This window comes from Tribolium castaneum, chromosome 11, assembly GCF_031307605.1.
Source record: "Tribolium castaneum strain GA2 chromosome 11, icTriCast1.1, whole genome shotgun sequence".
NCBI classification, from domain to species: domain Eukaryota; kingdom Metazoa; phylum Arthropoda; class Insecta; order Coleoptera; family Tenebrionidae; genus Tribolium; species Tribolium castaneum.
In genome coordinates this window covers 1,194,483-1,208,120 of record NC_087404.1, presented here as the reverse complement: position 1 = coordinate 1,208,120, position 13,638 = coordinate 1,194,483, and the positions used below count along the sequence as shown (strand labels likewise).

Here is a 13,638-nt window from a genome sequence, read left to right as displayed (position 1 = left end):
GCATATAATTATGTCCGTCCGATCCAGGATGTTTATTCCCTATTCTCCATTCATTGATTTCAACCACCGCGGGAAATTTACATGAAGAGACCTCACACATTTTTATCCATAATGTCACTCATTGTATAGAAAACACATGTGGTTTTAATATTTAAGACAATTTCTACCAAAAATGTAATCAGTTCTTATTAGGCATCGCTCTAGAGAGCTCGTGTATTAATTAAATTTTTAAAAACAAAAGTTTGTGTTCTTCGAACTTAATTGGCGCTGCGAACAGGATACCCAAGCGAAGATTCCATCGAAGAAGCTTCGGTCTCTTTCAAGAGTTTATTGGGTACAAAAATACCTGGAAGTGATCTACTGGGCCCTTGGTCAACTATAAGTCCACTAGGTCATCCGATCCACTTCGCGGAAGACTTTCACCTGAGGCCATCCAAATGTCGGCGGCTCTCCTGTAAGTCCTTTCATATTTTATAATATACATGCCTCGCGATAGATCGCGCTCACCTTTACGTGTTAAAAACAATTCAGTTAATTCATTTATTGAACAAGACGAAGAAGAAGACTTAATTGCAGAATTAGCAGATCCTATTGCTAAAGTAAACTTAATAACTTCGATTGATTTACGAAAAAACGAAGTCGAAATTTCAAATTCAATTTTTCCAATTTCAAATACCGAAACTGCGGCAATCGTAAACATGGCAGTTAGTCAAACCGAAATGGCAATGGCAAAAGATATGTTGCCAGAGTATTCTAGAGGATCAAAAAATCTAGCCTATTTTATAAAACAAGTAGAAAATTATTTGTCTTATTTAAAAAGACCAGAGGAAGGCTGCTTGTTTAATTGCTTGTTATTTGAGCAAATTAAATCTAAATTAATTGGCGACGCGAGAGACGTACGTATACCCAATAATTGTACCAAGTGGTCGGAACTAAAGAACGTTTTATTGAATCGCTTTGGCGACCCGCGCTCTGAAAAATTATTAGCGAATGATTTGCATACATCTTTTCAATTAAATTACAAAAATTACGAACAATATTTTGAAAGACTTAAAAGCAAGTTGCAAATTTTATTAGAGCACATCAGCATTAGAACCCCAAATAGAGACATTTTAATCAGCAAAACTGAAATGTATGAAAATCAAGCATTGGCCACATTTAAATCCGGGATAATTGAGCCATATTGCACACACTTGATGTCATTATCGGTGTTAACGTTAGAAAATGCACTAATTGAATGTCGAAAATTTGATAACAATAAAGCGCAAATCAATTTTATGAATTTCATGCGACAAAACTCACGAAAAACGCCCAAATTCGACCATTCAAATAAGCAAAAAGTACAATACCCCGCTTATCAACCAGTACGTCCAATGACCACAAACAATTTTTCAAATTTGTTTAGTCAATCGCAAAGCTTTTCTAAACCTCAAAACATTTCATTTCCTAGAGGACCCATTGATATAAAACCAAGACCTGCACCACCACAAAGATTTTGGACAAATTCTTAAGTATTTGGAAAAAGAAGGGAAGAAAAACCAGTCCCAATGTCAATTTGTACAAAAAATAGCATACGCCCCTCAGTAAATAATCCTCCACAAAACAGTAATAATTTTAGAAATAATATCAACTTCCGAAACTACAATAATTTCATTCAATCAGAATCGTCAACCAAATTTTACTTTTGAACAATTGTATAACACTCAAGTCAATTATCATGAAAGCGAACACTCTAATGAACAATTCGACAATGCAATTTTCGAAAACGAAATCGATGCCCATCAAACTTCACAATCCCACGAAAATTTTCAAGAAATTGCCTCATGTTCACAACAGACTTAAATTCACTTTCTAACAAACCTAAATTACCGTTTATTACAATCCCTAGTTTAAATCTAAAAATTCTTATAGATTCTGGAGCATCAAATAGCATTATCAATCCAGGCCCTGCTAATAAATATTTCCAAAAATATTTTTTCAAAAAGCCCTTTACAATTAAATCACTTAACAATGAGATAAGAAATGACCAAAATATTTCATATCCACTTCTCCAAGAATACGGCATAAAAGAGAAACTCTAATTTCACGTATTACAATGGCACGACAGATTTGATGCATTATTAAGTAGCCACGACTTTCAAAAACTTGATGCAAAAATTAATTATGAAAATCAAACGTTAGAAATTAGTAACATAAAGATTCCATTCTTTATTGAACTCAATCCTCTAAACTTTATACCTTTCTCACAAGAAATTAACAATCATATCCGGATACCTGCGAATATTGAAAATGGACCAGTAATCATTCCTGAATTAAATTGCAATAAAATAATAATTCCTGAGTCAATTACTACTGCAAAAAATAGTATTTGTACAGTACCCGCTCCTGAAATTATTAGTACTGAAATACATTGGCAACAACTTATCAACGTAGAGCCACTAGTTAATGTTGATATTGAAAAACCCAATACTTCAAAAAGCAATATTAACATTTCCAAAGTAATTAGAACATCTCATTTAAACCCTGAAGAAAAAGACGAAATTCTGAAACTTTGCTCTCAGTTTAAAAACATCTTTTATGACGAAAATTCAAATCTTTCTTTTACAAACGCTGTAAAGCATAAAATTAGAACCACGAACGAAGAACCGGCTTATTGCAAATCATATAGGTATCCCCATCATTTAAAAACAGAAATCCAAAATCAAATACAAAAACTACTAGATAATAAAATTATAAGACCTTCAATATCGCCATACAGTAGTCCTGTCTGGATTGTCCCAAAAAAGTTAGATGCGTCAGGTAAAAAGAAATGGCGTCTCGTTATAGATTATAGAAAATTAAATGAAAAAACGGTCGAAGACAAATATCCTCTACCAAGAATTGATGAAATCCTAGATAATTTGGGAAAGTGTACGTACTTTACAACACTAGATTTAGCACAAGGATTTCACCAAATAGAAATGGACCCGGAAAGTATAGAAAAAACAGCATTCTCAGTAAACAATGGACATTACGAGTATGTTAGAATGCCATTTGGTTTAAAAAAAAACCCCGTCAACTTTCCAAAGAGTTATGGATAATGTCTTACGCGAATATCTTTATAAATCATGTTTTCTTTATAAGAATGACGTTGTAATCTTTTCAAAATCCTTACATGAACATTTGGTTCATATTAAACGAATCTTTAATAAGTTGAAAGAATTCAATTTAAAAGTCCAATTAGACAAATCTGAGTTTCTTTGTAAAGAAGTTGCATTCCTAGGACACGTAATTACGCCTGGGATTAAACCAAATCCTTCATAAATTGAAGCAATACAAAAATACCCACTGCCAAAAACAACGAAAGAAATCAAAGCATTTCTAGGATTAGTTGGATATTATCGCCGATTTTTACGAAATTTTGCAAAAGTGGTTTCACCATTTACAAAATGTTTAAAAAAGGGTGCAAAAATTGATATAAAAGACCAACAATATCTAGAAGCTTTTCATAAATGCAAAGATTTATTAACAAACGCTCCAGTGCTTGCTTACCCCGATTTTACAAAAACTTTTAATCTAACTACAGATGCGAGTAATGTTGCAATCGGTAGCGTTCTCTCTCAAAATAATAAACCGATAGCATTTTACTCAAGAACTCTAAATTCCGCTGAGAAAAATTATTCAACTATTGAAAGGGAATTATTAGCTATAGTCGAAAGTACGAAACACTTTAGATCATATTTGTATGGTAAACATTTCGAAATTGAAACAGATCATAAACCCCTTGTTTGGCTATTTTCCGACCCGAATTCTAGATTCGTAAAATGGAGATTACGTTCAGAAGAAGACATAGAAGATTATACAACAAAATATAAGAAAGGAAAAGAAAATTCTGTAGCTGATGCTCTATACAAAATTGAAATTAATATACGTGAAAAAATCAACAATGAAGATTTAGATCTAATATCTATTATACCCCAAGTCGATGATGAAGAGATATTAACACCTAACGAAACAGACGAATTATTAACACAAAAACAAATGCTAGATAATCCTTCATCTAATGAAACACAACATACATCCGTCGAGAATCCCGTGTTTACTATGCCAATTTCCGAAAAACTATTAAATCATTTCACAAATAGGACAGTTATTAAAACACGTGATCTGTTCAATATTTCCTACACGCGACCATTCAAGAAACATCATCATGTAATTACGTTAAGAAAAGGTCCAGTTCATGACCTCACAAACGCATTTAAAGAAATTATTAATCCAAAGCAATTATATGGAATCTATTTTGCCGAAAAAGAAATTGAACCTATTTTCCGTACGATATGTTCTCAACTTTTTGATAACATCTTACAAATAACAAAATGTAATATTTTATGTAGAGATTTGGAGAAAACTGATCAACAAAATGGAATTATTAACGACTACCCCAGAAATAATCATAACGGAATTACCGAAACTTATAATCACTTAAAACAAATTGTGTATTGGCCAGATATGAAAACAAAAATTAACAAAATTATTAACGAATGTGAAACTTGTTTACAGAGTAAATACGAAAGACACCCATATCAAATACCTTTTTCAGGCCCATTATTAGCGAAAAAGCCATTTGAAGTCATTCATGTTGACACATTTAGGTTTGATAATAACAAATTCATCACAATCATAGATTTGTTTTCAAAATATACACAAGCATACTTTGTAGAAGACCTATTAGCAATAACCATCTTAAATAAATTACGTCATTACTTTGCACATCACAATTACCCCACAAAAATTGTGTGCGACGGAGGAAAAGAATTTAAAAACAATGTTTTACAAGAATTTTGCAAGTTATTTAAAATTAATTTACATTTCACCACAAACTACAACCCCAGTTCCAATTCTCCAATTGAAAGAATACATTCAACTCTTCTTGAAAAACTCAGAACACTCAAAATTGAAAACTCGAACGAATCTCCTCAAAATTTAATGATATCAGCTGTATTAATTTATAATCAGTTAATCCATTCAACAACTGGTTTTACACCTTTTAGTCTTTTATAAGGCCCCTATGAAAATTTAAATGCACATGAAATAGATCTTGATAAAACAGTCTACGAGGCTTACAACGATAAAAGAAAAAGCGAAATATTGCCATTTTATGAACAAATGTCTCAAAAACAATTAAATCGCGGTAAGAAAATATTAGAAAAAAGAAATAAAAATTTAAAAGACCAAATACCTGTCAATGAACCCGCAGTAAAGAAACAAAAGATAAGAAAAGCCGACCCTTGCTATGAAAAAGTAAATATAACAAGCATTAGTAAAAACAAAATTGAAGGCAAAAAGGAAAAATCAAAATTCCCCGCTAATGCCCATCCTAGAAATATCAAAAGACTGAGGAAAACATTTTCGTTGCAGACTAATCCTTATGTCAACCAGCCTGGCCCTTCGTATAGAAAGGATCCCGAGTAATGGATACTTTTTGGAAGACATCGGTACTTCTAAAACCATCAATCATTACCATAAGTTTTATTTTTATTTTAATATTAGTAACATAGAACGTAGTTATAAAAATCTTTTATCTAACACTTATATCTTAGAAGTTAAGTCTAAACAAGATTCTCCCTATTTAATTGAAGCTCTAAAAGACACGTGCATGCAAATCGAAGATGCACTTCAAAAATTTAGATATCGATACAAACGTTCTTTAATCGACGGTTTGGGCTCTGAGATACGCTTCATAACCGGAAATTTAGATAAAGATGATTTAAAAGAAATTAATTTAGATCTTGACCATTTGTTCAAAAATCAAGAAAAAATAATTAAACAAGTAAATAAGTATACTTCTTTTGCCATCCACATCACAAAAAGATACATGAATGACATGCACGTCTTACAAAAAAATATCAATACTTCACTAGAAGCTTTAAATGATTTTAATAACAAACATGAAAATGAAATGTTAATTTAACATAATATTTATTTAGCTGAAAAACTATTAAATACAATCCAAAGCATTCAAAGAATGATAACATTAACTTTTAACGAAATTTCAAATCTAGAAACTATATCAGCTCAAGAACTCTTCCAAATTTTACAATCACCTTAAATTAATCTATAAAACGGATGAATTAATTGAATTGAACGTAACGCACGTCCTCAAAATAATCGAATTTTCAAAATTTAAAATTGTATCGGTAAATAATGTAATTACATGTATATTATATATTCCTATCCTCGATCCTAATCCATATAATTACCAAAAAATATACCCTTTACCCAATTCGCAATATCAAATATTAATGCCGCCCAGAAAGTATCGACTATTTGGAGAAAAAGGAGAATTTTGGACCGACGAAAATTGCCGACAAATTGAAAATCAGACTCTCTGCACTGCTACTCCAGAACCGGACAAATGTCACATTAGCTACCCACACACCTGTAATTTTCTTCAAACCACCAACGATTACAAGGTCATTAAACAACTGTCCAACAACAAAGTACTAATCTCGACGCGTAAACCCTCGAAGATAATGGAAATTTGCAAAGAAGAAATCAAGCAAGAAATAATAAACGGAAGCGTACTAGTTTCTTCAGGCGGAAACAACTGTAGAATCATAGTCGACCAAATGAAATTCGACAACACCTACAGCAACTACACCTATAGAACACCCATGGAAACCCCACTAGCTAATTTCAAAATGAATAAATCCGTAAAACTACAGCAAAAACATTTGGAAGATTTCTCGAAACTTCATGAAGAAGCCGAGGACATGAAACCCGACATCAAAATCGATCCAACAATACATCTAATCCATGCGTCTGCTACTTCAATCCTTTGGATAATAATTATTGTTCTGACAATAACAGCGTATATTTTTAGAAAATATCTAATTCAAATCTACAGGACATTTGCAAATTCACCCGTATAAGATGATAGCGTCATATTGCAAGAAATTTCAAGGTCCCGTCAAAGCGAGGACCCTTTGACTTAAGGGGGGAGGAATTATGTCCGTCCGATCCAGGATGTTTATCCCCTATTCTCCATTCATTGATCTCAACCACCGCGGGAAGTCTACATGAAGAGACCTCACACATTTTTATCCATAATGGTATTTATTGTATAGGAAACACATGTGATTTTAATATATAAGACAATTTCTCCAAAAAATGTAATTAATTCTTATTAGGCATCGCTCTAGAGAGCTCGTGTATTAATTAAATAAAATTTTTAAAAACAAAAGTTTGTGTTCTTCGAACTTAATTATATGCGGACGATCTTGCTGTCATAGTGGAGTCGGACCTTCGGACTCAATTTAAAACACGATTAACTCAGGTAATTAACAAAATTACAGTTTGGGCTACTCGTAATAAATTGTCAGTTTCAGAAACCAAAACAAAATTCATGATCCACAAATGCCCCCCGAGAACCCACCACCGTGACCTCAACATCATGATTAATGATCACAAGATTGAGCTGGTGAAGACTCAAAAGTATCTTGGTATACTTATTGATTCAAAACTGCATTTTGAAAACCATGCTAGCCACTCTGCGAAGAAAATCCGGCAGATTACGATAAGCCTACGAAGCCTCGCTGCAAGAAAGTTTGGATAAACTTGTGATAAATCACTCAAAACGATTTATTACGGAGCCATTGTTCCAATTATTGCATATGGCAGCAGTGTCTGGTCGGACCGACTTCACATTGCCAAGAACACTAGGCAATACTTATCTGCTCAGGCGCCGTTTAATCGCGTCCTCGCAAAATGCTACGTATCGGTCTCAAAATAAGCAGCTTCTGTTCTCGCTGGAACTTTGCCCATGGACCTAGAAATTCAAGTTAGGAATTGCATCAGTGAAGTAAAACACGGTCGCAGTGTTTTATTCATTGATAAAATAATTGCCCCTCATACTTTCGACTCCATTCGCCACTGTAAGAAATATGTCAAACTTCGAGCGCTTGATTGTTGGCAAAACCGTTGGGAAACATCAACGAAAGGGCCTTGAAGGACCCCCGATCACGTTTTCGCATCACAAGTCTCAGGTCCTCACGGGACATGGGAACTTTGGTATTCACCAATTACGACTTGGAAAAAGCGAAAACGCATTGTGTCCAAATTGCCCCGACTATGACGATGACCCAGTTCACCGCATTTTGGAATGCCCCCTTTTCGGGGAAGTTCAGGAACGGATCCGGGGTATCACCGGAACCTGGCCACCTGACCTTACACAGGTCCCCTACATTGACAATGACGAAATGTTCAGTGCACGTTCCCTGGACTTGACCCCCCCGGATGTGACTTTAGAATAAGTTAGTTAGGTTAGCATGTAATGTTAGGTTAGGACCATATACAGGTCCCCTACATTGACAATGACGAAGTGTTCAGTGCACTTTCCCTGGACTTGACCCCCCCCCCCCCGCATGTGACTTTAGAATAAGTTAGTCAGGTTAGCATGTAATGTTAGGTAAGGATGACTCAATCCACTAGTTTTTGGAGCACCACCTGTTCGCAAACGCACAAAACGGATAGGAAATCACCCGGATTTGACTACTCGAATATGACTACACGGATTTGACATTTTGAATTCAATGTAAATATTTGTACATACAATTTCTACAAAACACACACAACATTACAGTCATTACACACACACATTTTCTCTAGCACAATCACACAACCATACACACAAAAGCAAACACGCACAATCACACAAGCATACACGCAAAACACTCTCACTTCACTCACCTTAGTGTGATTGTTAGTTTTAAGTTAGGTTTTCTTAAGTTAGTTTTAGGTTCTTTTTTACTTATAATTTTACATTTCTACCCGCTCCCGTCAGCGTAAAATGTTGTAAAATTTCTCAAACTTTTCCTACACTGGACTTTTCTTATCACATTTAATTCACCATTTTGTTCAATTTTCAAAACCGAAAAGCAAGGTTTGGGAAAGCTGTGATAATTTATTCTTTCAATTTTGTTAATCTTCAATTTAGGAGACGGTAAACTTTGACGCAAGAAAGCTGAAACTCTATCTTTTTTTAAATTAGTAAAAATTTATGGAAACATTGTAAATACATTTCAAAATTTTGTAATTGACTTTCCGCCCAATTTGGCGGCTGTTTTGAATAAACGTGCCTTCGGGTTTCTTTTTTTTTGTCGTTTGTAATGCAGGACGAGGACACGAGTGCAATATTACAGAAACTGGACGAAATGACAACTGACACGCCACCCGACCACCAGTGGCGAGAGAATATCATATACAGCCCCTTCTCCTCTGGTCTTGAACTATCCGCCCAGGAGCCGGCGAACAGGGGCTGGATAGATAATAAACCTAAAGGCTGGACCGGACGGGACTTTGTGCGCGCCATCCATCTGCGCACCGCTAACCTACCATCCAGGGGAATACCCTCCAACCCCCCTGAGGACCGGGAACGGAAGTGCCGTAACGGGTGTGGTAAAACTGAAACCATCTGCCACATCCTCCAAAACTGTCCGCAGACTCACGGTCTCAGAATTCTGCGCCACAAAGCCATAGCCAAAACCATCGCGAAGCACTGCCAGTCTAACGGTTGGAAGGTTGAAGAGGAGCCCCACGTTCGCCATCCAAGTGGGCAACTTTTCAAGCCCGATCTAGTAGTGCATACCTCCTCAGAAAATATGGTGACGTCAGTTGGGACGGTGCAACCAGCTTAAGTTCTATGTATGCACGAAAAGAGGCCGTTTACAACAACCTACGCTTCATAGAAGCTGCCAAAACTCGTTGGCCGGGAAAAACTTCTTGTACACTCCCATTATAATGGGTGCAAAAGCTTCTGGCAACGAGGTTACGACCCTGCTACAGCAAAACTTGAAATCCCCGCCAGCGTCAGGACCTGTTGTGTACACAACACCCTAAAGTGAGGGTCATTGATCCACGCGAACTTTATGAGGTCTAGCTGGCGCAAGCGTGAAGTCATCGGATGTCACAACTGATCTGAAAACTAGGCCGTCAAATTTCCCAAATATTTTAATTAAACTTTAAATATTACATTTATTTTAACACCTTAATGATTATGCATTTTAATTACTTTAAATGCAACATGTATTTATTATTATTTTGAATAAATATTTTTAATAGCCAAAGGCCTCGTCATTTAATTAGTGACGCGCATGAATGTATTAACAAGATTCCTGCTGTCCGTCAGGGTGTCCGGAAGTCCTCTTCGGCCGCCATTCAACGGTCTGCTCAGAACTCGCACGGACCGGGGAAATCTGACTCTAATTAAAACAAAGCAATGCGATGGCCCCTGCGGGTGTTGACGCAATGTGATTTCTGCCCAGTGCTCTGAATGTCAACGTGAAGAAATTCAAGCAAGCGCGGGTAAACGGTGGGAGTAACTAAAACTCGAACATTTGGGCGATGGTCCGGGTTAGTAGGGTCGTAGATACGCCGATGTCCACCTCCTAGTGGTTCCCGCCGGTAACGGACATCTATCGCTGATGGAACTTAGCTCGCTCTTAAAGAACGGCGGACGGGGACTTGGAATCGTGGTGTGGTTCAGATGTAAGTCCTGAAATTATGACGTGATGGACCGCCCGCCCGACCGGAGGGACTTAGAACCCCCTTCCGCGAGGGTCCTGTCTGTAGGTTCTCCATCTCCGTAAAACGAGTTGGAGGAAACCGCAGACGGGGAAGAAGAGTCGTTCGTTCCGTCGCAGCGGAGATTGCGCAGCTGGGTCAAGTCGGCGGGGTGTCCGGCTAACGGACAAGGCTGGACGTGAGGGGAGGTTTGCAGCTTTCAATCACTTATGCCCACCCGTTAAATTGCAGGCTCGGTCAATGGTAATCTCCCTACAGTTCCCCCCGGCCCCCAGGCCGGGGCTCCTGCATTCACTGCTGATCGGAATGCCAATGGGAAGCCAGCCCAAAACCCGTGCCCATACTGTGCGCAGTCGTTCACAACCGCCAATGGCCGCGGGTTGCACATACGGAGGGCGCATCCAGACGAAGCTAATAACGCCAAGGACATCGAACGCATTCTGCAGGCGCCGCAAATAAACCTCCCCGAAATGCGTGATGGTGATGCGCCTCGTCAGACTGATCCTCAACAGGAAAACCCTCCCGAGCCCCCTTCTTTCGATGGGGCGATCAGGGGCGCTATCGCCGACCTTGTCGGAGGGGTCGACTGGCAGCGCCTCGGGTTTCAGGGAGACCGTCTCTGTAACATCGCGAGACGGGCTTGCGATGGGGGGGATGTTTCGGGCCAGTTGCTGGGCTGGCTGCGGGATGTTTTCCCTGTCAAGAGGGTTAGTACTAGAGGGGATCAGAGCAACCTAGATGTCGACGGCGCATTGGTGAGCAGGCATACGGCGAGGACAAGGGAGTACGCTCGGGCGCAGGAGCTGTACCGGAAGGAACCAAAGGCGTGTTTGGCTCGAATCCTTGGTGATCGTCGAGAGGGGGCAAATCGGGCTCCTAATCGCGATCTCGCATTCGTCGATTTTTGGCGAGGCGTCTGCTGAGGTCGAGGGATGGGCGGAGGAGGTCTCCGATCATGGTGAGCTTGCACGCCGGGTGTGGGACCCCATCTCTATCGAGGAGGTGGTAAGGTCTCGGGTCCGGAATAGTGCAGCGCCGGGGCCCGACGGAATAGCGGTTTCCGTGTGAAACAAGCTTCCGCCGGAGGCCACTGCCCTTCTTTTCAATGTGCTGCTGTTGGGAAGATGTCTGCCTGCAGAACTCACCCGCACGCCATCGGTCTTTATTCCAAAGACCGACGCACCGCGAACACCTGCAGACTATCGGCCGATTTCGATCGCGTCGGTAGTCGCACGACACTTCCACCGTGCTTTATCCGCACGTGTTCAACGCATTCCAACTTGTTGTATCAAACTCAGTATGTGCTAACTGTAAAAGTTCTAAACTGCCAGAAGAGAAACAAAAACATCAAACGGACTCTCCGAAATGTCCCACTTACATCCGCAAGATTAAAGATCTGATCGGCAAGACTGACTATGGCTCCTAACGCCTCACTCAATGTTAAATGTGCACAGATTAACCTTCAGAATTCTAAAATTGCAATTTCAGAAGTAAGAGGCGCTGCCTCTGAACAAAAACTAGACGTTATGCTGGTTCAAGAACCATACTGCTTTAAGGCTCTAGACCCTCTGGGAGCTGGCGCATACGTTTTACGTGTAAACTGTTTTCACTTTTTTTAGCCGCAAATTTAGACTTGAAGAGTTTCTTGACATTTGCAGTGTTTCTTTATAAGTAAATGTAGGTCGAAGAGTCATTTTTGATTGAAATAAATGCCTAGATATTTTTTTATTAAATAAAATGTCTGTTAATGAAGTTGATACGAATTTTTGATAACGGTGCATTGTATTGAGAATTTAAAAAAAAAACATTTTATAGGAAATTTAAAAATACAGACTTGAGATATTTTAGATTTTTGTTATCTGTTCTTAATTGTTAGATATAAAGCAAAAATTAAATTGTAAGTAGGCAACTTTTAATGCATCCTTCTTCGAATGCGTAGCTAGCTGGAAGAAGATTTATGACGGGTTTAGGACGCACCGCTGGAGGTAACCACCATTGGGGTGACCCACAAGATAATAATTTTATTGCATTTGTTCAAGACAGAGAAATGTATCGGCACAAATAGGAATTTTAGCGATTTCTCTAATAGTGGTATAAAATTAAAGCACATGATTTCGAAATTAATTTTTTTAACAAAATAATTAGGTACCTATAGATTTGCATTACGTTTTTTTTGTAGACACTGCTATCAACGTATCTTATGAGATTTTGAAATACGAGTAATCACGCTCGCTATTTTTTTGAATACTTTTAACAATAAAATTATTCCTGTTTTAAAAAAAATATAAAAAAAGATGATTAAAACTTTGGTTGTACTTAGCTTCGTTCTGCACAGGTTTTGTGATAGAACTACTGAGCTCTCTCACCACGACAAGGTGTCAACCCACAGAGGAAGTTTTTTTTTATTTTTTTTTGTTCAAATTAAAAATTATAATTATTATTAAAATGCTTATGATCATATTATGTATTTATGTAAAAATCTCTAAAACTAAACTTAAAATATTATTTACAAATCCTTTTTTATTATGCTGCGTAATGGTAAATTGCGACTATGTCTTGAATCAATTATTTCTGGTAACATGGCATTCATATAAAAATTTTCAAGACAATCTATCATTCTTCCGTTCCAATATTTACTATCGTCTTTCTCAATAATACAATATTTTAAATCTGTAGAGGTGTACACTATAAAATAACAAGTTTGGCGATTAGTAATGTGGAGCTGACCTTGTACTTGATACATGTAATTATCTTTTTCTTTTAAAACTATTTTACTATCATCTTGAGAATCTATTTCTAAGTATTTAATCAATTTTTGTTCTATGGCAGTTTTAATATTTGTGTTTCTCTATAATTTTAAATACAAATTTGTTTTTGTTATTTACATTTACGACTGCCGCAAAGCATCTTCCATGATAAGAACCGCGTTCTGAAAAATTTATTCTTTTACCCCCAACAAGTTTGTTAATTACTGAATTAAATGACTCAACAGAATTATTATCGACATCATACAATAGACTTGAAGATAAATTTGCAACTCGTTTTAATGCTTGCATGAACAACTCAAACAAGGAACTA

At 37.4% G+C, this 13,638-nt stretch overlaps 1 protein-coding gene across 1 annotated transcript in view; it reads right to left on the bottom strand.

Moving 5' to 3' along the window:
* The window catches only part of LOC103312347 (B-cell lymphoma 3 protein), a 467,353-nt gene extending 457,378 nt beyond the window's left edge, over positions 1 to 9,975 (bottom strand). The window contains exon 1 of the mRNA XM_064359627.1: positions 9,972 to 9,975. The gene's annotated coding sequence lies outside the window, so the exon portion shown is untranslated. The remainder of the gene's footprint in view (positions 1 to 9,971) is intronic.
* Positions 9,976 to 13,638: the final 3,663 nt, after the last annotated feature.